Consider the following 25,719-nt stretch of genomic DNA (forward strand, 5'->3'; position numbering starts at 1 on the left):
GGAGGCGGCAGCAGTCTTGCCATCAGTATCAGCAGCGATCCTTACGGGACTCAGCACTCTTACTGTGCCGTTAGGAGCACTTCTCACTCACCCACTTATCACTCCTGGACGTGAGTACTGTTATCATTCCTACATTATAGACAAGGCCCCAAGGTGAAGCAACTTGCCCAGGATTATGTACCTGCAACCGGCAGAATCAGGACTCACACCTAGCTGCTCTGTCTGAAAGTACAGTCCATGGCCCTGTGACCATGCAGCTTGGCCCCAAACTCACATGCCCACTTAGTAAGCCAGAGTCCTGGAGTTAACTGGACCACCTCAGACGGCAGTTCATCAATGACATATTATAACTCTAGTTTGTTCCTTGATGGGGTGGGAAGGTGCCTCACCCCATCCTACCCCAAATGGCTTATCCAAGAATTCCTTCCAACTACATACAGTGAGGAGTTCTGGAAAAGACAAATGTCTCCATCTTGTTAAATTTCCCAACGGTGGGAATGGACTTGGGACACCTCCCCCGCCCAACCTAGTCACCCTTCATCTGACTGCGTCCTCAAGAGGAAGCAGTGATCTTTGTCCTCACCGCCCACCCCACACATGTCCACTGACCCTGAGGAGATATGCCCCATGCTGGGACAACTCTTGGGGCTCAGTGTCATTTCGTAAACTGGGCAGGTTAGACAAAATGGACTGGAAGTTTCTCTGGTTTCTCAAATCTAAACTGTGCACCTTAACTGAGGTTTCTCTCTCCACGCCTTGGCAACCAAACCCGAGACAACTTGTTAACTGGCTGTCACAAAGCTTCTGTCCTCAGAACTGCTCCTGTGCTGAGGAAAAGGCTGGAGAAAGCCCAAGTCAGTGGGAGGGGCGTCAGCAAAGGGAAAGGCTTTAACTCAGATGACAGGCACAGAGCTTTCCAGCCCTGAGCAAAATGTACAAAAAATGCAACCAAACACACAGAGAAGCAACAGACCTCTGTCGATTTTAAAAGTAAGCAATAACCAGGAGAGTGAGTGAGGCCAATTACTGATTCCCAAAGTTAGTTTTAAAGGGAAAAACAAAACAAAATCCAGTGGTGTCCTGTTCTATCAAAGATGCTGACAGCTTTTATTTTTAAGTAAGTAAGAGACAACACTATACACAGCCAAGGCTCTGGATGCAGGCAAAGCTGGATTCCAATTCTGACTCCACCCTTACTTGCTAGGGGCCCTTGGGGAACCTACGTTACATGCTTGGAGTCTCAATTTTCTCAACTGGGAAATCAGAATAGCATCATCTCCATCACAGGGTGCCCATAAGCATTCAATGAGACCATGTACGAAAAGTCATGGGTATGTGTGTTTGAATACTTGCCCACAGCCAAAAGCAAAATTAATTCATTGGGAAATATAAAAGGAGCCTTTAAACGTGACAGGACACAAGGACGTATCCATGTGTAAAAAAGTCTATGAAAGATCTGTGTGTTTTATTGCATGTATAATGTATCTCAATTTACAAAGTTACAAGAGTATGCAAGAAAACCCACAATCAACAAAATACCCAAATTTTAAATACCCGGATTGCATAGTGCTGTGTCAGGTCATAACGGAGATTAGGACAAAGGGAAAAATGTGTACCCCAATGTGTGTCTTTTTGAGTATTTTTTAATGGTTAATTTTTTTCAGAAGCCAATTTTGAAAATACTATGGATGAGTTAAAAACATAACAAACAAAAAAACCAGTTGCTGTCGAGTTGATTCCAACTCGCGGTGACCCCATGAGTGTCAGAGTAGAGTTGTGTACTGCAGGATTTCCAATGCCTGACTTTTCAGAAGTAGTTTGCCAGGCCTTTATTCTGAGGAGCCTCTGGGTGGACTCAAACCTCCAACGTTTTGGTTAACAGCTGAGTATGTTAAGCACTGCCCCATCCATGGCCTCCACCGATATGTTAGCTTCCATTAAAACCAGGAAAGTAAAGTTGCAATAAAATTTGGTTTGGGCATAAACAAAATATTTAAACTTAATATGAATTTTAATAACTTGCTTTTAAATTTTTCAATATGTTTCCAAGTACTTTACCACTCTGAATAAACGCACACTCTAGGTGATCAATAAATATCTGCTGAATGAATTGAAAAAAAAAAGTTACAGGAGTAGAAACAGAGGTCTGAAATATACACGAAGGTTTATTAACAGTGACATTTACAGAACCACTACTCATTCCAGTGGAAACCCAAAGCAACTTAAACATCTAGCAGTTAGGTGAATAAATAAATTTAGATGCTTCCACATAGTAGAATATTGTTTAGCTGTTAAATTATATTTCTAGAGAACATTTAACGTCATGACATTAGGCTCAAAATAAAATGAGAAGTAGGGATAAAACAGGGTATGAAGCTGTGTGTAAAGAATTCCAATTTAGAAGCTCCTAGCTGCACAGACCAAGAACGAGATGAAGGTGCTATCAGTTGGTATCTCTGAGGTCTGTGACTGTGGGTGTTGTTTATTTTTCCTTTATAAAAAAATACTTCCTGTATTTTCCAAATTGTCTAAAATGAGCATATATTAGGTTTAAAATTAGAGAGAAACACACAGTAAAAAAATAAAGGCATGCCGTGTAACACTTACAAGAAGTGGTGGTATTATGGAAATGAAGTACGCACTAGGGATGGCACTCCCAAAATGATGTGGGGGTTACAGAACAGGAAACTTCTCACAACTCATCACCAGAGAAAGCAGGGCCTTTGAACCCAACCCCCAAGCAGAAAAACTGGAAATCATGTTTAAAGACTATCAAAATGCCTGGCTACCATTACTGAATATTTTGATCAAAGATTCTGTAGAAGAATCCTGGTCAAAAGGGGAAAAATTCAGAACACAATTTCAAATTCTCATGGAATCCAGACTTTCTGGAGCCATGGAGACTAGATGAACCCCTGAAACTACTGCCCTGAGATCACATTTAAAGCTTAAACCAAAAATATCCCCTGAAGTCTTCTTTAAACCAAATAGCAGTTTAACTTAATTAGTAAAGAATGTCTGCTTTGAGCATTGTGCTCTTTTAAGGAACTACGTATATGGGGCCAAATTGACAACAGCAACTTGAAAAGTTAGGTAGGGAGCTTAAAGGGGGCAGTGAGTTTATATTGACGGCGGGGAGGACAATTCAGAAAAGGAGAATGAGCGTGGTTACACAACTTGAAGAATGTAATCAATGTCAAAGAATTGTGTATGTAGAAATTGTTGAACTGCTGTATGTTTTGCTGTGCATATTTTCAACAACAACAATTAAAAAAAAAAAAATCACTGACAAAAAGCCCATGGAATTGCTTTGGCAATCTGATTGAGAAATGGGGGGAACAGGGAAAAAAGCCAAGCCCTTAGAATTTACTTTAAAATTTCAGTCCTTAAAACACACAAGAGTTTCTCAATTAGAAAGACCTTGTTTCTAGACAATTATTTTTATGTGACCCACAAGGATTGAATCATTCAGGGACTGCCTGAGCTTTGTTGCTGTTGTTTTCACTCTCATTATTATCATTACCATAATTTTATTTTGTAAAACAATAAATTGTATGAAATGTGTGGGTGGCCTTAGATTTCTGAATTAAAACAAAAGGAAACTGGAGTTTATCTCCAAGGAAAAAGAATAGAAGTCCCCGCAGTTATGAGTCCTTTTACTGTGTGGGATTTTGACGCTCATACCCTTCCTCTTTTAGAAGAGGTCTGAAATAGAATATTATCCGTGATTTTTTTTTTTTTTTTTTTTGGTTTTTATCTCAAAATGTCTTACATTCCTAAGGGCATAATATTAAAGAAGGCCACCCTTACCCTGCATTTGAGAATCGCTGCATTAAAAGGATGCAACTTAGGAGCGAGGATCACTGGACCTAAGGTCTACAGGTAGGAAGCTGAGGCCAGTAATGTGACGACAAGGGCCCAAGCCAGTGCAGGGATGAGGGGATGGCCTGAGAGACAGATGCTGGAGAGGTGACAGCAGGATTGGTTCCAGGCGGGGGGGGGGGGGGGGGGCAGGTGCAGGGAGTCGGATGATGCTAAGATTTGTGACTCAGACAGCAGGATGACTGCTTTTCAGAGATGCAGGAGAGGCAAAGGGGAGTGGATCTGAGGAGCAGATAATGAGTTCAGCATTAGAAAAGCTAAAGCTTAGGTGGGAAATATGTGGTGCCACAAAAAAACCAAACCCAGGGCCCTCGAGTTGATTCCGACTCATAGGGACCCTATAGGACAGAGTAGAACTACCCCATAGAGTTTCCAAGGAGCGCCTGGCAGATTCGAACTGCTGACCCTTTGGTTAGCAGCCATAGCACTTAACCACTAAGCCACCAGGGTTTCCAATACATGGTGAGGTTCCTTAATAATAACAATAATGCATTATTGTTGACAAGTCACAAAAGGGTTGCCTGAGACCTATTTAAGGTTCCTGGCTGTGTTTTCCCTTCCTTCTTCCCATCCATCCATCCATCTACCCATCCACCACATTTTGGGCACTTACTATGTGCCAGGCACTGTTAAGGGTGTTGCGTATACAACAGCAAATAGATGACATCTTGACCTCACAAAACTTTGTATTCCTCACTGGACTACCTCAAATAATGACATAAGAAGACTCCCTTGCAAAGTACCTTTTGAGCTGAGATCTGAAGAATGAGAATGGGGGGAGGGGATTCAAGACAACAGCCCTGAGCAGGGGGAAGCATGGCTCACTCAAGAAAATGAAAGAAGGCTGATGTAGCCTGAGAGTGACTGGAGAGGTGGGCAGGGGGCTGATGGTGCAAGGCTCAGTGAAGGATTTTGGTTTTCACTTTAAAGGCATCAGGAAACTCTGAAGAGACTATTCGCTCAATTTTCCTAGGGACAGTTCATAACTGGTACCATCCTACATACACTGGAGAACGGTCAGTTCATGAGATGAGAGATGCCCTGGAGTTTAGTTCTCTCACAGAACTGGCTGAGAAAGGCTGGGTCAGACTGTGTTATTTTAGTAACTATACACCCCATTCAGGGGCCTGAGGCCTAATCTGCTTAATACAAAGCTCCACCATCCATACTGGGGAGGCAGAATAGCCTTGTGGTTACATACACTAGGGGTGAAATTCCAACTTCACCACTTACCAGCTGGGCAAGCTATTTAACCTCTATATCTCAGGTTTCTCAATACTTATCTCCATTACTTTTTCAACAAACGCCACGAGATAATTCATATAAGGGGCTTGGCATATGTTTGCTTCTGCTGACTAAGCATCTACTGCTATATTATTACTACCAAATAGTATTTGAGGAAGGACTTCTCACATCATTAGACTGGAATTACGCTCTCATCTTGCATAATTGTAGAGAAGTTACCACATTAAAGCATGTATCTAGTTCATAGTCTTCCTTATCCTGTTCTTGTTATAAGGTCCCTAGGAGGTACAAATGGTTTGCACTTGACTGCTAACCTAAAGGTTGGCAGTTTAAACCCACTGTCATAGATTGAATTGTGTTCCCCCAAAATATGTGCCAACTTGGTTAGGCCATGATTCCCATTATTGTGTGGTTGTCCTTCATTTCCTGATTTTCCTATGTGTTATAAATCATAATCTCTGCCCGTGGTTAAAGAGGATTAGGGTGGGATATTAACACCCTTACTAAGGTCATATCCCTGATCCAATGTAAAGCAGTTTCCCTAGGGTGTGGCCTGCACCACCTTTTATATTACAAGAGGTAAAAGGGAAGGAAAACAAGCAGAGTGGGGACCCCATGCCACCAAGAGGCAAGCACCAGGAGCAGAGCTAGTCCTTTGGACCTGGGATTCCTGCATGAAGAAGCTCCAGTCCAGGGGAAGAATGACAAGAATGACCTTTCTCCAGAGCCGACAGAGAGAAAACCTTCCCCTGGAGCTGACGCCCTGAATTTGGACTTCTAGCCTACTAGGTTGTGAGAAAATAATGTTTTCTTTGTTATAGCCATCCACTTGTGGTATTTCTGTTATAGCAGCACTAGATGACAAAGACACACACCTAGCAGTACTGTGGAAGAAAAGGACTGGCAATCTGTTTCTGTTAACAATTGTTAGGTACCATTGAGTTGATTTTTGACTTACAGTGACCCCATGTTAAAGAGTAAAGCTTCCCCATAGGGTTTTCTAGGCTGTTATCTTTACGGGAGCAGATCGCCAGGTCTTTCTCCCATGGAGTTGCTGGGTGGGTTCGAACTGCCAACCTTTCAGTTAGCAGCCGAGCACTTAGCTGTTGTGTCACCAAGGCTCCTCCACTAAGATTATAGCCAAGAAAATCCGATGGGGCAGTTCTATTCTTCAACACACGTGGTTGCCATGAATCAGAATCAGCTTGATGGCAACTAACAATAACAACATTCTAAGTACAGTTTCCAGTAAGTCAAAACAATTTGGGATTTTTTTACCAGGGACTGATGCTGGTCTTGGTGAGCGTTTTGGAGACTGGAGGAGGGAGGCAGGACGAGATCTCCATCCATGAGCTCAGCTGTGGGTGCCACACGGCAGGAGCCTCCTGGCCTGTGTGGAGGCCAGGACAAGCAGGTGCTACACCGTGCAGTCAGGGAAAGCACATCCTTGCTACTTGCTGGCTTACATGGGCTCCAAGCCACCCGTTAACTCTTATGAAGTGTTTTCAAAACCAACTGTAGACTTTTCTGGCCAATACTATCCTAAGGATTACCTGACAAATGACAAAAATCAGACATTATTCTATCCTTGGACCAAACCACAGTGCATCCCCACCTAGATGAAGAAAGACAGGAAAACATGTCTCTCATGTGTCCCAAGCACTGGGCCTTCAGTATATATTTGTTGAAGGAAGGGAAAGAGGGAAGGAAGGAGGAAGGAAAAGGAGTGTGTGTTAGGGGGTTGAAAGGCCTTTCTTGGCATTTTGTTGTGGGCAGATGAAGACTGGGAATGGGATCCTACTAAACCCAAAACCCACTGCTGTTGATTCGGTTCCGAGTCATAGCGACCCTACAGGACAGAGTAGAACCGCCCCCATAGAGTTTCCAAGGAGCGCCTGGTGGATTTGAACTGCCGATCTCTTGGTTAGCAGCCATAGCACTTAACCACTATGCCACCAGGGTTTCCTCAGGGATCCTACTGGGAACCAAATATTTTTTGGCATTCCTGGGGCCCACGGGTAAGGCCTACCCCCACTCTGGGATGAGGGGCAGAAACTCCTTCAGAAGAATGCTGAGAATTAAAAACCTAGTAATTCAGCAAGTCCTAGTCTGTCTCACTTCATAGTTCCCAGGGCCCTTTCCCACACATTCTTTCAGTTCCTACCATCAACTCTGTGAAATAAATGTTATTACCCCTTTTAAGGGATGTGGAAACTGAAGCTAGCAGAAGCATCCAAACCAGGCTGCTACCACAATCACTAGACTGGCTGTTGAAAGCCAGAATCCCAAGCCCCACTTTCATACCTGCTGAATTAGAGTCTCCCATTTGGGGAGGGGTGGCCTAAGGATCTGAATTTATAATAATTGTCCCCAGGTGATCCCAGTGCCCCTACCTGTAGGAACCACTTGGTTCCTGGGTGCCGGGAGGCCTCTCCTACTCTCCTTGTGTTTAAATCTCTCCTTGTTTGTTCATTTATCTCCCCATGACCTGTCCCTTGATTGACCACAAACTCTTCTCCATCTGGTAACTCTCTACCTGGGCCAGGTTTAAACCACCGCCCTGGAAGCCCACTCAGCCAGATGTACTCACAGAATATGTAACAGGCAAACAGAGCCAGCCTGCTTTGTGTCTTCCCATGGTAATGGAAACTGGGAAGGTATTTCATGCACATTACAGTGACATCGATATGAATTCTAAAAACATGGCCAAGAGGAACGGATGGATTCCAGAATGGTACTGTGCATAGACAAAGAAGTAAATGGAAGACAGGCAAGGAAGTCAACCATTCCATGTATAAAGTGCCTCTCCACAGTGTACAATCAATTCACCTCCGGCTGAAAGTGAACAAGGCATCATGAAGGAGAAGGCGTTTGATAAGCTATGCGTGGCAGTCATTGTTCTCTGTATTTACGCGTACATATTATGTTATTTTTTTTTTTTTTTTTTTATGTTATTAGTGATTTTGCACTTCCAATCTGATGATGAATTCATGGTTTCGCTTTTCCACATTCCTGCTTCTCCTTCTCACTTCCAGGTTTTCAGAAACATGAAAATATGGTTTTAGAAAAAATAAATAAATAAATAAAGCAAAAGATCTAAGACATTTGATTTAGTTCTCCCTTGGGGACTGAAAACACAGGGACATTTCTTCTCATAAAATGGAGAATGGAGTCACAAATAAACTGGAACTATAAAGCCTGGTGGTGTAGTGGTTAAGTGCTATGGCTGCTACCCAAAAGGTCAGCAGTTCGAATCCGCCAGGTGCTCCTTGGAAACTCTATTGGGCAGTTCTACTCTGTCCTATAGGGTTGCTTTGAGTCGGAATTGACTCAATGGCAGTGGGTTTGTTTTTTTTTTTTTTTGGTTTTTATAAAGCCTTGGAGTGATAAGGAGTTGGCCAGATCTACAAAATACCTTCAGATTACATGCAGATCTGTGTCTCAGATGTTGACCCCTTTGTCCTCTAGCTGTCAGCAGAAACTCATACAGCACCATACACTGACATGCGTGCTTTTGCAGGAAGAAGATGGAAAACAAAAGAAAACCTCACATCTGAAAACCCTACTTGATGTGCTAATGAGTGACAGTATAAAGGAATAATACAAAAGATTTTAAAGATAATATTAAACAAAAACAAAAAAACTTCAGAACACAGTAAAGAAATTCCTCTACGATACTGGGTAACAGGCTATTTAGATCTATAGGACTTAATGAGGCTCAAATAAAAAAACCAGAATGTTATTCTACTCTTTCCTGGGCACAACAGTATACCTAGAAGAAGAAAAGAAAAATGGCCATTCTGGTCGCTTATGTTCAACAAAGAAAACTGGAAGATCGGTTTCTGCAAGTCTGACTTTGTTCTGCATTAGAAATCCAAAGTAATATGAGATACCAAGGCCTATTTTACCCATTGCCTATTGAAAGGTTCTACCTTTTCCATAGTAAGGGTTTGGCAAGAAAAGATACTTTATATTCAGCATCACTTGTTTTTGCCTGATGTTTCTTACTCCTTGGTTTTGTAAATACCACGAACAGCATATGATTTAAAGCTGCATCAGAAAGGCTCTTTACTTCTCCAACCGAAACGTCAGTGCTCTGTGTGTAGACAGGAAGAGCATTATCCGTCAAGCTTGGGGTTCTATGCATGCAAGGAACTGGCAGTCCGCATAAGGGAAACACTGAGGTGTGCCAGTCTCTCAGAGCCACTGCTGATCAGCTCACCTGCTACGCACAGTGCCCAGGGCAAGAGAAGCTACTTGGAGCTAATATGCACCTTCTGCTTCCTCATATGACCCCGGGTGGACAACACCCTCGGCAGAAAAACCAAAGAAACAGTCCAATACCGTATCACCTCTAATTATGAAGAGTGCGGAAAACACATACCCGTGCACACACGGGCCAGAAGGGAAACACTGAAGTGTGCTTTGTCAGCACTCGGTGCTGATTTTCACCCCTACAGATGCAGAAGGAGAGGGTCTAACTCTTGGGCTGGGAAGCCTGCTGGCCATGGGTGTTGAGGTCCCTGCAGAGGAGTCGGAAGGCCTGGAGATGCTCTGGGAGGGCTGTCCAGCCCGGCCACGCCCTGCCGTCTCCCTTCTGCCCAGTGATGGAGGCTCTGGAGGGCTCCCTGGACTCTGCCTTTACTGACTGAGGAATGTGGCACCCAGCTCAGTGCACCCCTTCGCCCTGGCCTTCTTCCAGGGACCAGGCACATGGCTGCCCACTATACATACCATTCATGCTTCCCCTCGTCAGGACCACCATCCTGTAAGAAGAGACAGGCTCATACCCCAAATAAAAGGAAATCCATTGTAGGCCTTGGTGTGGCAGTGGCTGGTCGGGGGGGGGGGGGGGGCGGGGATAAAAAAAAAAAGTTGCCATAGGGTTGATTCTGACTCACTGCAATCCCCTGTGAGTCAGAGTAGAACTGAGCTCCACAGGGTTTTCAAAGGCTGATTGTTCAGAAGTAGATCACCAGGACTTCTTGGGGGGAGGGGTGCCGGGGTTAAGGCTAAAGAAAGGAAAGACAAGGGCTCCTCCAATCTCCTTCCCTCTTGGGCATTCATCTTCTCTGACTTTGAGAGGTGAGAAGAAACCAGAATGGTGCTATTCCTCCACTCAAAGGTAAAGTGCAAAGACCTGGCCCTGCCCTGCATCAGTCCAACCTCAAGTCCTGTCCTCACTCATAGTAACAACTATAAAAGGAACAATCACAGCTGACATCTACCGAGTGCTCACTGGAGCCAGCTGTTCTCAGCACTTTACAAATGTCTTATATAATCCTTAAAACATCCCTGAGAGAGGTGTACTGTGATGACAGATGAGGAAAGGGGCTGAGAGAGGGATAGTGATGCTGGTCCCAACTCCCAGGGCTGGATGGGGTAGAGCAGTTCAAGGGACCCCTCAAAGTCCTTGCAGCTACACTAAAGTGCAACAGCAAAATTCTAAGGACTAAAGGATCTTCAGGGAACCTGTCTCAGGCTGGGTTCTTCAGAGAAGCAAGATCAGTGAAACATGTATACGTACTGACAGAGAAAGACAGATTTATAACAAGGAAATGGCTCATGCAGTTGTAGAGGCCAGAAAGCCCAAAGTGTTAGGTCAGGAGTCAGGCTAGAGGCTTCTTCTGACTCATGTAGTTGCAGGGGCTGATGAGCCCAAGATCAGCACATCTGACGGCAGGCTGCTGGCTCAAGTCCCAAGAACCCAAGAACCAGAGGTCAGATGATGAGCCAAATTCAGGATCCGCAGCAAAGCAAAAGCCAGTGAGCTTTGCCAGAAAGTTCATATATATTGGATGCAGGCCACACCCCCAAGTAAACTTCTTTTCAACTGATTGGCTGCTCACAGCAGATCTCATCATGAAGGTGATTCCATTATTACATAATATCAAACCACTGAGAATCATGGTCCAGCCAAAAGGACGCACAACCTTAACACTCACAGAGCCCTAGCTGCACAATGGTTAAAGCGTTTGGCTGCTAACTGAAAGGTTGGTGGTTCAAGCCCACCAGCTGCTCCAGGGGAGAAAGATGTGGCACTCTGCTTTCGTAAAGATGATAGCCTTGGAAATCCTATGGGGGCAGTTCTACTCCGTCCCACAGGGTCACTAGGAGTTGAAATTGACTTGACAGTACACTACAACAACAACAATCTCCACACAGCTGGTCTGAATGCTGTAATCAGCTGGGTGGGTCCCTGCCCGTTCCTTCAAAGATTAATACCAGCAATAAACAGAACAAAATAAATTATCATTAGCACCTGGTCACAGGCTCCTTGCAGCCTTGGGTGTCTGTGACACTTTGGAAGATCTAAGGACTTAGGGAAAGGAAAAAACAGGGCGAGATGGACTCAGAGCGGGGACAGGCGGTCTGCAAAGGCCCAGTGAAGAGTCAGGAAAGCATGGCCACACAGAGAGGTTAGGACAGCCAGCTCTGGATGCAGTTCACCTGCACTCAGCTCTGCCACTGGCTGCTGGTGACCTTGAGCCAGTTACTCAATGTCACTGAGCCTTGGTTTTCTCCTCTATTAAATGAGGATGACACTGCATAAGGTTGCTGTGAGGATTAAATGGAAAAGCTTGAAGACCTAAATTCTTATTAACTATTAGCTGTTACCAAATTGATTGGGCAGGACAGCAACGTATTGAAAGTAAAGTTTTTAGACAAAGATCATGAAACCTACTGCGTCTTCTTTGCCTTTACAACAGTGTTTACCTTATGCATTAGCCTGGGTTCCCCCAAGGATGGAGCCTGTGACAGGGGCTTGAAGGCAGGCAGGTTTAGCAGGAGTGGGAGGGGGTGGGCAAACCAGTACAGGATGAGGCACTGGAGATGACTGGGGTGAGGGCTGGGGGGGTCTTGCAAGAGCAATCTGAAGAATCTCATGAAATGGGTCTCAGAACAGTGGTCCTCTGACAAATGGGGGAAGCAGATCTCTACCAGCTTCTACCCTCCACTGGTGAGGGGGTCCTACCCTAGAGTGATGACAAGCTCGGGGTGGGAAGTGAGAAGTGGGAGGTGCCTGCAGGAAGCTGCCTGAAGCTGCTTGTGATAGATCTCCGCAGTGGCTGCAGGCTGAGAGGTATTCAATATGTTCACTTGCAAGTGCTTACTAAGCACCTGCCGTGCACCAGGCAGTGGGGAAACAGCAGAGAACAAGACAGGCAAGGGCCTTGCTCTCTCTTCCACTCTTATTAAGGAGATGGCAATTAAGAAGTAAGTATAAAATATAGACAGGAACAAAACACTTGGAAGAAAATAAAAAGGCTAATGGGGCTATAAGGAGCCCTGATAGTGCAATGGCCAAGTGCTCCACTGCAAACCCAAAGGTTGGCGGTTCAAACCTATCAGCCGTTCTGTGGGAGAACGATGTGACAATCTGCTTCCGTCAAGATTTGCACCCTTGGAAACCCTATGTGGGCAGTTCTACTCTGTCTTACAGGGCTGCTATGAGTTGGAAATGACTCGATGGCAACGGGTTTGGTTTTGGATTAATGGGGTTATGGAAAAGACCTCCTTTAGATAGAAGGACAAGGGAAGGTCTCTGAGAAGGTGGAGTCGAGTTGAGCCTAGCATAACGAGAAAGAGCCAGTGAATGCACGGGACAAGTGCAAAGATTCGGAGGCACAAATGAGCTGGTGAGTCCTAGGAATGGCTGGGAGGCCAGTGTGGGCGGAGCAGAATGAGCTATAGGAGAGCAGGGAGATGGGAAGCAGGGCAGACAGGGGCCAGGTCCTGAAGGGCTTCCAAGGAGGCCGAGGCAAAGAGACTGGATTTTATTCTAAGTGCACTGAGAAGCCAGTGGAACATTTTTAGGCAGGGGAATTACACGATCTGGCTGTTGTGTAAAGAAGTAGAGCAAGATTAGAAATAGGGAGATGAGTGTTGCTTTTATAGGTCAGAAATGGTTGAACACTGACAATTTCATATGGTTCGACCAGATTCCTGTCCTGTTGTACTGCCAGCAACTTTAGAATAAAAGTAATGTCTTCATAATGGCTGTGGTGTCTGCAACCACTATGGCGTCTTCAAAGAGAGACACACACATAGTAATTGCTGAACTACAGGAAGACTCGAGCCCCCTGGATGGAGGCGTGGTGGGAGGTGCCTCACTGACCCCTATGCCCCCCAGGAAATGACATCTCAGTAATGTTTCCCTTCCACCACCTTCCTGGACGGGAGGCGCTGGATTACTCATGCTTTGCCAACACGCTGCAAATTCCCACCATCCACACCCCTGACAACACCGCGCCTTTCTGCTTTACCAGACACAATGGAGGAGAGGCGTCAGCAGTGCCATTTTCCTCCCTTGCTCTCATTTCTCCTACTCCCTCTAGCTCCCTTGGAAGAAGGGACAATCTTCAGGGCAGAGGAGAGGGGTCTTTGTAAGAAGTGAGCACCAGTGTTTGGTCAGTGCGTCTGCTCCATACAGCGATGAGCCCCCATCTGGATCATGGCAGATCCTGTCTTAAGGACGTTGTGGTTAAGCAAAATGGTCAAATGCCACGCCTAATGTAGCACTCAGACCAGATTAGCACAAATTCATATTTTTTTACCCACACACATTTCACTTACATGCTCAGTTCCACAATGGTATAAAGGTTATACTTTAAACCTCGTGTGAAAATATGTCACAAAAGTTGATCTTTGGGCTGCGCAACCACATCCAGCCCCCAGTGTTTGCCATACAATCTTAGACATTCCCCAGGGTTACTGTTCCCTCCCCCTTTAAAAAAAAATAATTTTATTGTGGTAAAATATATGTAACAAAAGATATGCCACTTTAACCAGACATAAATTACATTCATCATGTTATACAATTGTCACCGCTATTTCCAAAAGTTTTTCATCACTCCAAACAGAAACTCAGTACCACTTAAGTAATAACTCCTCAATTACTGTTGTTGTTAGATGCCCTCGAGTTGGTTCTGACTCATGGTGACCCTATGTACAACAGAACGAAACACTGCCTGGTCCTGCACTGTCCTCACAATCGTTATGTTTGAACTGACTGTTGCAGCTACCGTGTCAATCCATCTTGTTGAGGGTCTTCCCCAACTATTAGCACTCTTAATTCCAAAAGCCATAAACTGTCTAATAATGAAGTAGTACCTCGGCACTACTATATACTTTGGCTTTCATGCCATGATCCGTGAAGCACAGAGGCAAAGTGCCTGTTTAACCCCTCAGCCACCCTGGAGGCTGGGAGCAATCCTACCAGGGGTAGAGACAATGAAACTTCCTTCTAAATCAAATCCCACATGAATGGTTATTGATTATCAGCCAGTAGAGCACTGAATTTGGGATAAAATTTGAAGACAAAGGGTGAGAGCCTTTCTCGGGTTCAATCTATTAGAAACTAGCTACTGAGGGCCTTTGGGGCTCCTGAGAGCTGTTCTTAATTTATACTTTCTAAGCTACTGGCAGGTTCGTTAACATTGGTCAATCAGCTACAGTGGTAAAATAGGCCACTGGCCTGAAATCAAGTGCTTAAAATATATAAATTATATAAAAATGAAATCACTAGGGTGTTCTACTGTCTCCCCGGAACTGAGTTCTGCAGAACTACACCAAAACCAAGTCCTTTTCAAGTACATAGAGAATGTAGTGCTTTTGGGGGGAAAATCATTCCAACCCCAAAACGATCATGTTTAAAGTAAGCCCAGAGGCAGCTAGTGACTGAAAGGTGGCTAGAAGCCAAATGCTGGTCACCTACTGAGGCCAAGTCCACCTGTGTGGCAGGTCTTTTCATTCCATGGGTTTCTCAGGGAAATTCGAGGCATCACAGCAGGGCAACTGGCATGTCTCTGTTTCCAATGCACAGCAGGTCAACACAAGCCACACAAAGATTACCATCTTATTTTAAGCCACATTTGAAAAAGCAAACAATAGCTTTGTATGTCGGTGAGTGTCTACACAGATACTTTCTAATCCTCCCTAGTAATTTCATCCCCAACATCACCCTTGATAAAAAAAAAAAAAAAAGATGATTAATAGTAGCTACAAAGTGGACAGGGCTTTTCCCTGCTTGATTCATCCACAACAGACCAAGAGACAATATAACTTTGCCCAGGTATGGGCTTTTATATTAAATAGTTCCCTTTCAAGTATTCATCAAAATGAGGAAAATATTATTTTGTTTTGTTTTTAGTGAATCATTGTACCAATGAAATAGGGTTTTTGTCTAAAATGTTTCTGATACTGAGGGATACTCCACTTTGCTATTCTTTTTCAGGACAGAAACTGAAGCAATCGATCAAACAAACAAATGAAAATCCTTCTTAGGGGTTAAAAAAAATCATAATAGCCATCTGAAGGGTCATGGTTTGGGGTCGTGTTTTAAAAAATTCCTCCACAGTCTTTCAAATAAATTTAAAGAGGACCGCATGAACACACACTCACACGGGTCACTATTTAATGAATGTGTGTGTGTGTGTGTGTGTGTGTGTATTTTGTGGGCACACAATAGAATTCAGACTCTCAGTAAAAGACCATATACACCATAACCCTCCCCAGGGATTTAGTGCCAACTCCTTCTACAGTAAACAAAAGGCCACATAGAGACAGTGCCACTAAGAGAGGGGGGTGCTTTTACTGTCTCCTCGCTCAAAAATGCACATTTCAAGGCATAAAATCCCTGTGCTGGGGTGGGGGGGGGGTGAGGGATCACTTGGAATTCTTTCCTCCTTTCCATTCTCTGTGGTTAAGTTTCTGCTTTCCACAAGACCTTAGGAAGATCTATGTACTGCTTACTATGCTAAATGTATTATTGCTGTGTTAACTGGTTACACATTCCTTGTGTGTGCCATACATCAGTGCTGTAGACACATCAACGCTGTGGATACATCAATGCTGTGGATACATCAGCGCTGTGGATACATCAGCGCTGTAGACACATCAATGCTGTGGATACATCAACGCTATGGATACACCAACGCTGTGGATACATCAACGCCGTGGGTACATCAACGCCGTGGATACATACATCAGTGCTGTGGGTACATCAGTGCTGTGGATACATCAGCGCTGTAGACACATCAACACTGTGGATACATCAGCGCTGTGGCTGCATCAGCGCTGTGGCTGCATCAGCGCTGTGGCTATAACAGCGCTGTGGATAGCAGACAAAGGTAATGTGTCTCCTATAAAACAGGCACAAAAACACGCCAAACACCACTTCGCCACAACAGATTTTTTAAACAATCACCTTCCAATTCTGACCTACTATTACTGCTTTTAAAACCTATCCTCCCACCATTTTCAGAAGGTCAATTCCATGATCACTTTTTAGCAGATGATATAGGCATTTCAAAAATATTTGTAGTAAACACATAAAATAAAAACAACATATTGCCTAGTCAATGTTCTGTCTTGGTGTTTTTACTTGGTCACTCCAACATAAATGTGATGCCCCCCAGGAAAAGCTTGTTTAAGAATCAAAGCAGAAGAAAAGCTTTTTGGTCCCTTTTCATGCTGGTTACTTACAAGTTATTGATCTAGGACGGGTTTTCTCTCTGCTTTTTCTCATAAAGGCAGATGCTACATAATTCTCACCCTAATGGCTGTCATTTTCTACCCATGGAGTATATAAAAAAATTAAATCACCTATGTATCTACGCAGATCATGTTCATCTATTTTATACACACATCTAAAATGACAGTATATTAAAAATTCAGTGGATCATTTTTAAAAAGCGATAGAGGCATTTCAAATAGAATACACAAAAAGTTTACAGAAAATATAAACCCAAAACAAATGTGGCTGTACTTGAGTTACGCATTTATTCCCCCTAAAAATATAACAAATGTATACTCATTTCTAAAGTTGAAATTCAGCATAATAATTTATATGGTGAAATTTCTACTGTTGTTAGATCAGCTATCATCTGTAAAGAATGCTATTTAGCAGCACATTTTACAGCGATTAGAACGGGTTGGGTTGAAAAAGCTTTTTAAGTACTGAACCTAAAAATAGATCTATCAGGATCTGCAAAGACAGTTTTGTTCAGTGTTCACTGGCCTAAAAATATCTTCTAAAAACAATTTAGATAATTTGGCTGAGGGGTTCTTATGCAAATATCGACCCACAGGCTGTGATTTCCTGCAGGACAGAACAACCTTCCAAATTAGTAACATGATCCAGGTCAAGTTTATAGACATGATAGAGTTCCTGAAAAATGTAAGTGGCTCTGTGGGGACAGTTTTTTTTTCTTTTTTAAATGATGGGGTTGTGGATGGTTGCATAGGGGAGTGGGGAGCATGGGAAGATGAAAACCAAAGTTGAATAAAACAAAGACAGACAAAATACACTTGAAACCATGTTTCCCTATTCTCTGCAGTATCCTTTGTAATGAAAAGGCAGCATTCATTTTCAGGCACCTTGATAGGAATTTGCCAGTGACCGGTGTACAGAAGTACCATCAATCCTAGAGTCATCCCTGAACTGAAGCAGACACACCACACTGTCCAATCTTTACAACACACCCCAGGAGTAGTTACTTGTCACACATTGGTTTTTAAATAGCTGCACGTTTTATAAGCACGAATATTTAATTCATTGATTCCTCTGGGGAAAAAAAAAATGCCACTCCTCATTAGCTTCCCATAAAATGAAAGTCAATGACCACTAGCTAGAAAGCGAAACGGGTGAGGAGAACATGACCATCGTTTTTTATCCCCAGCAATGAACATGCCTAGGAAGTGCAGCCTGCTCCCATGAATTCTGGATTGCCTAATTACTAAAATGAAACACACTTTATTCATAAATCAATAAATCTGCCTGCAATGGCAAGACAGACAGCTGGTTACTAGACAAAATGAATATGCATGGACACCACCTCCTAGGAGAGTCTCTGTGACTGGGCCGGATCACAAAATCTGAAAGGACAGTCCCAGGAAGGTGGCCCAGCAACCACCAGGTGTGAAATGACATGCAATTTACCTGCAAAAGAAATGTCATGCAAAGAAGTCGGGGGAGGGGGCGAGCTCAGTCCGCAGAAGCTCTGGTGAGTGTGAGGAAGATCCCTTACCTTGGGGAAGGGCGAGAGCAAGCGGTGGGCAGCCAGCAGCTCCGAGCAGGGCCATCACTCTCGCACCGTGTGCCCCATGCCCCGCGCCCAGCCGGTGCGCACCCGTCCGGGAGCGCACAGGGGCGTCCCGCTGCCGGAGTCTGGACGGAGGACCAGGCAGCCCGGCAGCTGCGGGAGGGCCCTTCGGAGCGTGACTCTGCTACTTACCCCGTCTGCGTTATTAATAGATGCTAATGGCTCCGCTAGATCAAGGAGAAGCCTCTTTCTTTTTGTTATATGGAAATCCCAAGTTAAAAAAAAAAAAAAAAATCCCGAAGCAGCAGTGCTGGTACAGTGGCTGTGAGTACCCTCTCCGTCCCCCGCCACCTCCACGCTCCTGCCAGCCCCCAACTTCCTGCAGCGGGGGCCTAAAATCAATCTGATGCCGCGAGCGATCGGGCGCGCAGGCAGACAAAGACTTCCTACCCGGGCAGGGCCGGAGTCTGGCTCCGCTTTGAAAGCCCTAACCTGCATGTGGCATCAGGAGAAAAAGTTCTTACACATTTTCTCTGGAGGATTCCTTTATAGCATCCCAAAATACTTAAGTTCTGACTTAAGTCAGGCCCCCCCGCCCCCCTTGATATGATGACTTTCCAAAAAACATTCCCAATACTCCTCCCTGTACAGCACCCAAAAGTGCCTGGCCTCTCCTGGCCCCCACGCCTCATTCTTTCCCAACACACCTACCCTGCTGATGGCCAGTCCCGAAAGACCTTTCTCAGTCCAGGCCCAGAACAGCCTTCAAAAGCCCCCTGGTTTGGAGAAGGATGGATGGATAGGTGGGCGAATGGAAGGAAGGCTAGGTTTAGTCCATTCCAAGGTACTGTGGTTAATATCAACTGACTGTTCATGCTGCTTTTAGCCCCAAACTGTTTTACTGAATGGGTGGGGCAAAAAAAGTCTTGAGGAAGGAGATTTGGTGTGAATACACTTTAGCAGAACTACAAAGCATAACTGTGCCATGCATTTAACCCTCCAGACGGGCCCAGGCCATCTAGGTTTGTCACACATCAAATATCCTCAAAGTCAGCTGTGTTGGTGGCTGACACAACCCATGTACCACAGCTTTACGTAAGACCTGGCTACTATGCACTGCAACTCTGTTAAGAGCTCGATGATCTTGGAATCTGTGAGTGATAAATCTGTGCAGGCTGGCCCTGGGTCAGGGAGTAGTGGACTTCAGCTTTCTCCATCCTCGGAGTCTTCCACACTTGTCAGGAAAGGCATCTAAACTAATGGCCTTTGTTTCTAAATGTATCTTCCAGTTCTTGATCCGGGAATTGTCTGTTAAGGGACCTTTGTAGTTTAGCTAAATTTGCCTGTAGTGAATTTTAATTATTTTAATTGACCTTTTTCTTCTTAGTATTCATTCATAACTATGTATTTTTCTCAAAAGTAATATAAAACCCTTAGTACAATTACAATTTTCCCAGAAATCAGTTTGGCTTTCTCACCATGATTCCCTATCAATGAGAATTAACTGAACATAACTATAGATACTGTGGAAACCCTGGTGACATAGTCGTTAAGAGCTATGTCTCCTAACCAAAAGGTCTGCAGTTCAAATCCACCAGGTGCTCCCTGGAGACTCTATGGGGCAGTTCTACTCTGTCCTATAGGGTTGCTAGGAGTTAAAATCAACTTGATGAGCACAGAAACCGGAATAGATACTGTAACCGAAAACCTGAGTGAGAAGAAAACTGGGGATTTCACTAGAACCTTAGAATATTTTGTCCAATTCCTTCTTCTTCTTCCCTTCTCCATCTAGCACCACACAGAATGATGGGATGAAACGTGATAAAGTTTCAGAATAATGGGTATTTGTAAAGATACACATATACTTTAAAACAGCCAGTTTTTTTTTTCTTTTTGTTTTGTTTGGTTTTTTTAATTGACTTTTAATGAACAGCTGCAAAAGTTCAACAACCATCTATACTTCAGGGTCTGCTCTATGAGAAATGCTTGCACAACCCAGAACCCTGTGAATTCCAGTAAACTCTGGGCAGTACAGTTTTAAAAAGAAAGCGATATGGCGAAGCAACTGCATTGGGGCGTGTGCATCCTGGTAGGTGAGGGTGGTGGGAGAGCCAGGCACTCTGAGAGAGTTACCTTCTTGCCTGTAGATACAGAGCTTTTCACGAAAAGAATGGAAAAAATGCCATTAATTCTTTCAAAACAAATGAAAGCAACTGGCTTTGTTGTTGTTTCTCTCTCTCTCTCTCCCTCCCTCCCTCCTCTCCCTCTCTGCAGCTTTAGAGAAAGGCAGCAGCAAGACTATAGCAGCGATGGAATCAGAGTCTGGCTACATTAACAGAATCACAGACAGCACCAGGGTGATCGTCTTCGCTCTCTCGCTCTCTAATTATTTACCCAGATCAAGCCTGACTGCTGGAAAATCAGCTCTCTCCAGGAGGTAACCGAGCTGAAAGGTTCTTTTCACGGAGAAATGATGGGCTGGTGGCTGGCATTGAGCCTACAGGCCAGTGTGCCCTTGCGGTCAGTGTCCTGAAATAAATACCCACGGCCACACCATTCTCTTTATTTGTTCCTGGAACAGTATCAGTCAGTTTAAGAACATTAGGTAAGAAAAGCCTATCTGCGGTGCAGGGAATATACAAAGATTGAGCCTCCCAGAAGACATTCTTCTTAAAATTAATTTTATGAAATGAGGCAAGGAGGCATGCTGAGACTGTTGGTATTTTATAGCTGGAGCATCCTTTTAAAGTCCCTATATGCAGACAAAGGCGACTGCTCCATTGTTCCCACTTACGGGTGCTGTTTTCTTCTGCAGGTCTCCTGAAAACAGAAAACGTGCTGGCAACACTGATGCTCTCGTATGCTCGGGTACTTAAAAAAACAGAAAACCCACCAGTACTCCTGACAGCCAGCTCACCTGGTCCCCCAAAAGAGCCATCAGCCCCCTCTCTCCACAGAATAAAGATTAAAAAGAAAATCAATCAATTTAAATCAATCAATATGGTTTATATTCATCTATTTTGTTAGAAGCAACACTTGACTTAAATGCTTTCCACCTTCCTATCTGCTTTCATAGGGCTGTAAAACTAGTGTCACAGACAGGCATATTTTTAATGTACCGAGCCCACGACAGGACGAATCACCTTGAGATTCCTGTATATTTTCCCCATGCACAGACGACGAACATGGCCGCCAGTGAGCACCCGTGGTGAACGCGTGGGCGAGGCACACACATCACTGCCCCCTGTTTACCTGCACTCTTTGGAAGGCACAATGAACGACAAGGTTCATCCAACAAACACGGCAATAGGTTTAGAGAGACAACAGATGTATTTGGGGTTAGCATTTCAAATTATGTTGTGTTTATTCTAACATTAAAATTAATTTGTATTCTCCACATATCCAGCCACCTCTTAATAGGACGTCTGAGGATTCTTTTCCCTGCTTCCTGGTCAGGCCTGGAATTAAAAATCTGCTATGGTTGGTTAGCTTGCAGATTTAAAAAACAACTAATTTATCTTTTTTCAAATTCCGGTTTGTTTTTTTTTTTTTGGCAACTGACATTCTAAGAGCTTGAGAAGCTGTGGAATTTTATTCCTAACGTTCAACATGTTTAACTGGGATTTCTAAGATATTCATCAAATTTCTATCATGAAACGCGTGCATCCATATTACAGCTTCTATGTTCAAGGGAAGGGGCTCAATAAACTCATTATTTAAAAAGTAACTAGTATAAATTTGCTAAAAGTCTATAGAGAGCTTCTTATTAGACACCACCGAAGCACATCAAGTATTCCACAGAATAAAGTATTAATAGAAGAATTATTAGAATTTTGCAGAGAGTATAAATTTAACCAGGTGGGGCTATGAGGTCATGCCTACTTCCAGTATAAAAACCACTGCCCAAACTGTCTTGTGGATGCTACTTAAAATATGAAAAAATACATGTCAGAAGGGGAAAAAAACCAAAAACTCACTACACCACATCTCATTCTAAGAAACTGTGTTATTGGCACAAATCGAATAATTTATACTAAGTGAATCTGCAACGGGAGAACAAATATTAATTATAAACAATTTCCTCTTCAGTATTTAAAAAAATTTTAAGTGGAATATAAAATTCCATTTTATATTCCACTTAAAATTTCTAAAGGGAAAATAAAAACCCCATCATTCTCTCAGCCATCACACAGTGTTCAAATTTAGCATTTTTTATATCCTATATTAAAAAAAAAAAATTTTTTTTTTTATAGAAATATGTGTTTATCGTAGTGATTAGAGTTTTCAAAAATCTCTTAGGATGCTGGGGACATTTCCACTGCTCACAGGATTTAGAGCTGTGTAAGTATTGTGAGCTTCTTCTCTCAACTGCACCTGGCTCTACTCAGACACCTGATTGCAGGAAAAAGCCCAGCTTCCCATCTTGGCGCTTGCTAATGATCCCGGAGCTAGATCTCCCCTCTTCATTTTCCACCCAACAGTATCTGACACAAAGTTATTAGGGCATTGGTCCATAGCCCCAAAACAAACAGACTAAGGCAGAATCACCTCAGTATGGAGAAGGGCCAGTCAACTGACTATGACCAACTTGGCCAGGGACTTAAGGATGGAGGGTGAGGGCCATCGACCGCACGGGGGTAGGCCCATGGCTGTCAACCAGGGGCATCCTGGAAGGGTTGTGGTCACTCGGGACAGCTCATCTCACAGCCCAATGCCCCACGTTTCCCTCCTGGTCCAGTGTCCCTTGGATGTCCATTTCTTTGGCTTTGGAGCTAATCATTATGGCTGTGTGAGATCCTCACATTATTATGGAGGCTGTCCTAGATGGATCATGAGTGCTTTGTGAACTTCTCAGGAGGAATCACAAGATGAGTCATAATTATCCAAACCATGACTACAGAGTTGCAGTGGCCTAAGCCACTAAAGTATCAGAGTATTACAGGAAAACACAGTAGTCCTGAGTGTGATCTGCATTTCTACAAACTTGACATTTGTAGCACTACAGCATGGGACGGTGGGTGGCAGCTCTAGTTTGCAGAAGAAGTAAAGTGACAGGGATGAGGTGACAGAGCTAATATCCCTGTCCAGGGTTATGTCTACTAATCTCAGGATGTTCCATGAGGCCTGAAGAAGCTCTTCCTCACATCAGGCGTTTCAGGCTCTGAATGCCCAGCTGACAGCAGGATGGGACTGTCCTGAGGTTCCTTCTGGAGAGCAAGGAACCTCCTGGTTCTCCACCAACTGTCAACCCTAATCCCCCCCCACCCTTACTCTAGAGGCCACAGCCATTCCCTGCTCGGTGGGTGCTGTTGGCACAGGTGGCGCTGCAGTTTGAGCTCAGTTACTTTTTTACATAAGAGCAGATTAAGGTGACCCCAGTGTGATACCACCTTCCCTCTGGAATTCCACCTGTGTGGAGAGAGTGGAGCTCAAGTCTGTCTGACCAACACCAGCATCTCGAACTGAGGCCTGCCCAGGAGCAAGAATTGAGATATCACGCCACTGGTCTCATGTCCAAATACTCTCATCAATTCTGTTGTTTTCTGAGTTCCACCACCATTTACAACCTATCACATCCTGGCTCTTGCAGCTACCCCTTTCTGCCCCATTTGTCATTAGCTGTTAACTCTTTTCTCAACACCCTCAGCTGCCCTTGTAGACCCGGGCAGGGGCCATACCCTGTCGGGAGAGAGTGGGTCCTGTTATTCCTCCCCTCTGACTACCATTGGTCTCCTGACACGGCCAGTGCACCACTCCACCTGGAGATGGATGATTGCTGACCTCGTCAGATCTCAAGAGCTACAGACCTTATCCTAGTAACACACTGCTGAAACTGAGCGGCCCTTTCTGCATAGATCCAGACAGTTCCTGAATTCTTGAGGTACGAACTGTCCGACTGGCTCAACAGACAGCCATCTTATTTGAGCAATCCTCACTGTGGGTTCCCAACTTGACTGTAGCCAGGAGATAAAGTGGGTTGATCAGATTAAGATAGGCAGACAGGGCTTGAGAGCTTGCATCTTCCTAGTAGGTTGGTCTGGCTCAGGTTTCGCTGACAGACTGGGAGTGGAGAAGATAGTGTCTAGCTTCTCTGAGACTTATTGTCCTTATCGGTTAAACAGGAATCATACAACCAACCTCACAAAGTTTTGGTAGAGATAAACTGAGATAATATGTGTGAAATCTGGCACCAAAAGTACTCAACAAATCTTTGTTAATCTACTTAAAAAATAAAAAGCCAGCTGCCATCAAGTCAATTCCAACTCATGGTGACCCCATATGTATCAGAATAGAAATGTGTTTTCAATGGCGGATTTTTCAGAAGTAGATCGCCAGATCGTCCTTCTGAGGTGCTTCTGGTTGGAAGGTTCAGACCTCCAACCTTTTGGCTAATAGCCAAGCAAGGTAACTGTTTACACCACCCAGGGACTCCTAATCTTCTCTAATGCACTCAGTGCCTCACTCACCAGGAGACCCAGGGGTGAGCAACAGCTCTAGTACACAAATGACCTTGGGCAAGATCGTCATCTTGTTCTTGATGAGAGGAGAACCTTCTCCTAGAAGCCCCGCTACCTGGCTGGTGAGCCTCTGGCTGGCTCTCAGAGGCAGAAGTGGCAGGTGGGAAAGGTGGGGGGTTTCTTTCCTCCACCTGCTTGCACCAGCCCAGTTACCTCCAGCAGGTCCTCCTGGTTTCTTAGCGGATAGGTTCACAAACATTTATCTGTCTTTATATCCTCTTGGCTTATCCTTCTATCCAGCCATGAGCGATGACTGTAATGCCTACCTAGGTGCAGGGATACAGAGGTGAGTGACGGAGGCACAGCCCTGCCCTCATAGCCCTTACAGTCTAAATGGGGGAGACAGGCACAAAACAGACCCACCGAAGTACACGACTGAAGTGGGAGAATGTTACAAAGGAGCACAGAGGAAGCCGGAGCCCATGGAGAGAAGGGGAGACAGGGGGTGTAACATGATTGGATTTGTGTTTCTAGAGACCACCTTAGCTGCTGTGTGGCTGGGGACAGACCCCTGGATGCACGCAGACCAGATGGATGCTAGAGTGGGGCCTGAGGAAGGAGGACGTAACTTTTACTTGGGTGGCAACCATGGATGGGGTGGATGCGGGTGTGACAGTGACGAAGGTGCTAGGGATGACACCAGTGTTAGAGCTTGCACATTTGGCTTTGCTAGGGTGTCTGGTACCTGGCAACTACAGGGGAGATTTTCGTTCCCCTAAAATGCATACACGTCCTGGTCATGAGGCCAATAGTGCCTCATAAGGGAACAGCTGGGGTGAGGTCCCTGAACCACACTGCTTGTTGTATACAGGGTGACCCCTCTGGCTACCATCCAAAGTCTGCTTTTTAGTATTTGGAGGCGGCAGCAGTGCTTGTGAGAAACTTGACCCACTCCCCACCTACCCAGCCGGCCTCAAAGGACCTGCACTACTGGATGAAGACTGGGTTTGAAAGCACACTAGCCATGTTATCCCGGTGCCTTTTGAAAATACAGGGATATACACACCAGCTACTCTACAGGTGAAAGA

The 25,719-nt window shown here is 44.5% G+C and overlaps 1 long non-coding RNA gene across 3 annotated transcripts in view; it reads right to left on the reverse strand.

Annotated features, from left to right (window-relative positions):
- Positions 1-25,719, reverse strand: part of LOC111750595 (uncharacterized) — a 140,901-nt gene that overhangs the window by 95,120 nt on the left and 20,062 nt on the right. The window lies entirely within an intron of this gene.

Source organism: Loxodonta africana, chromosome 22 (assembly GCF_030014295.1).
Source record: "Loxodonta africana isolate mLoxAfr1 chromosome 22, mLoxAfr1.hap2, whole genome shotgun sequence".
NCBI classification, from domain to species: domain Eukaryota; kingdom Metazoa; phylum Chordata; class Mammalia; order Proboscidea; family Elephantidae; genus Loxodonta; species Loxodonta africana.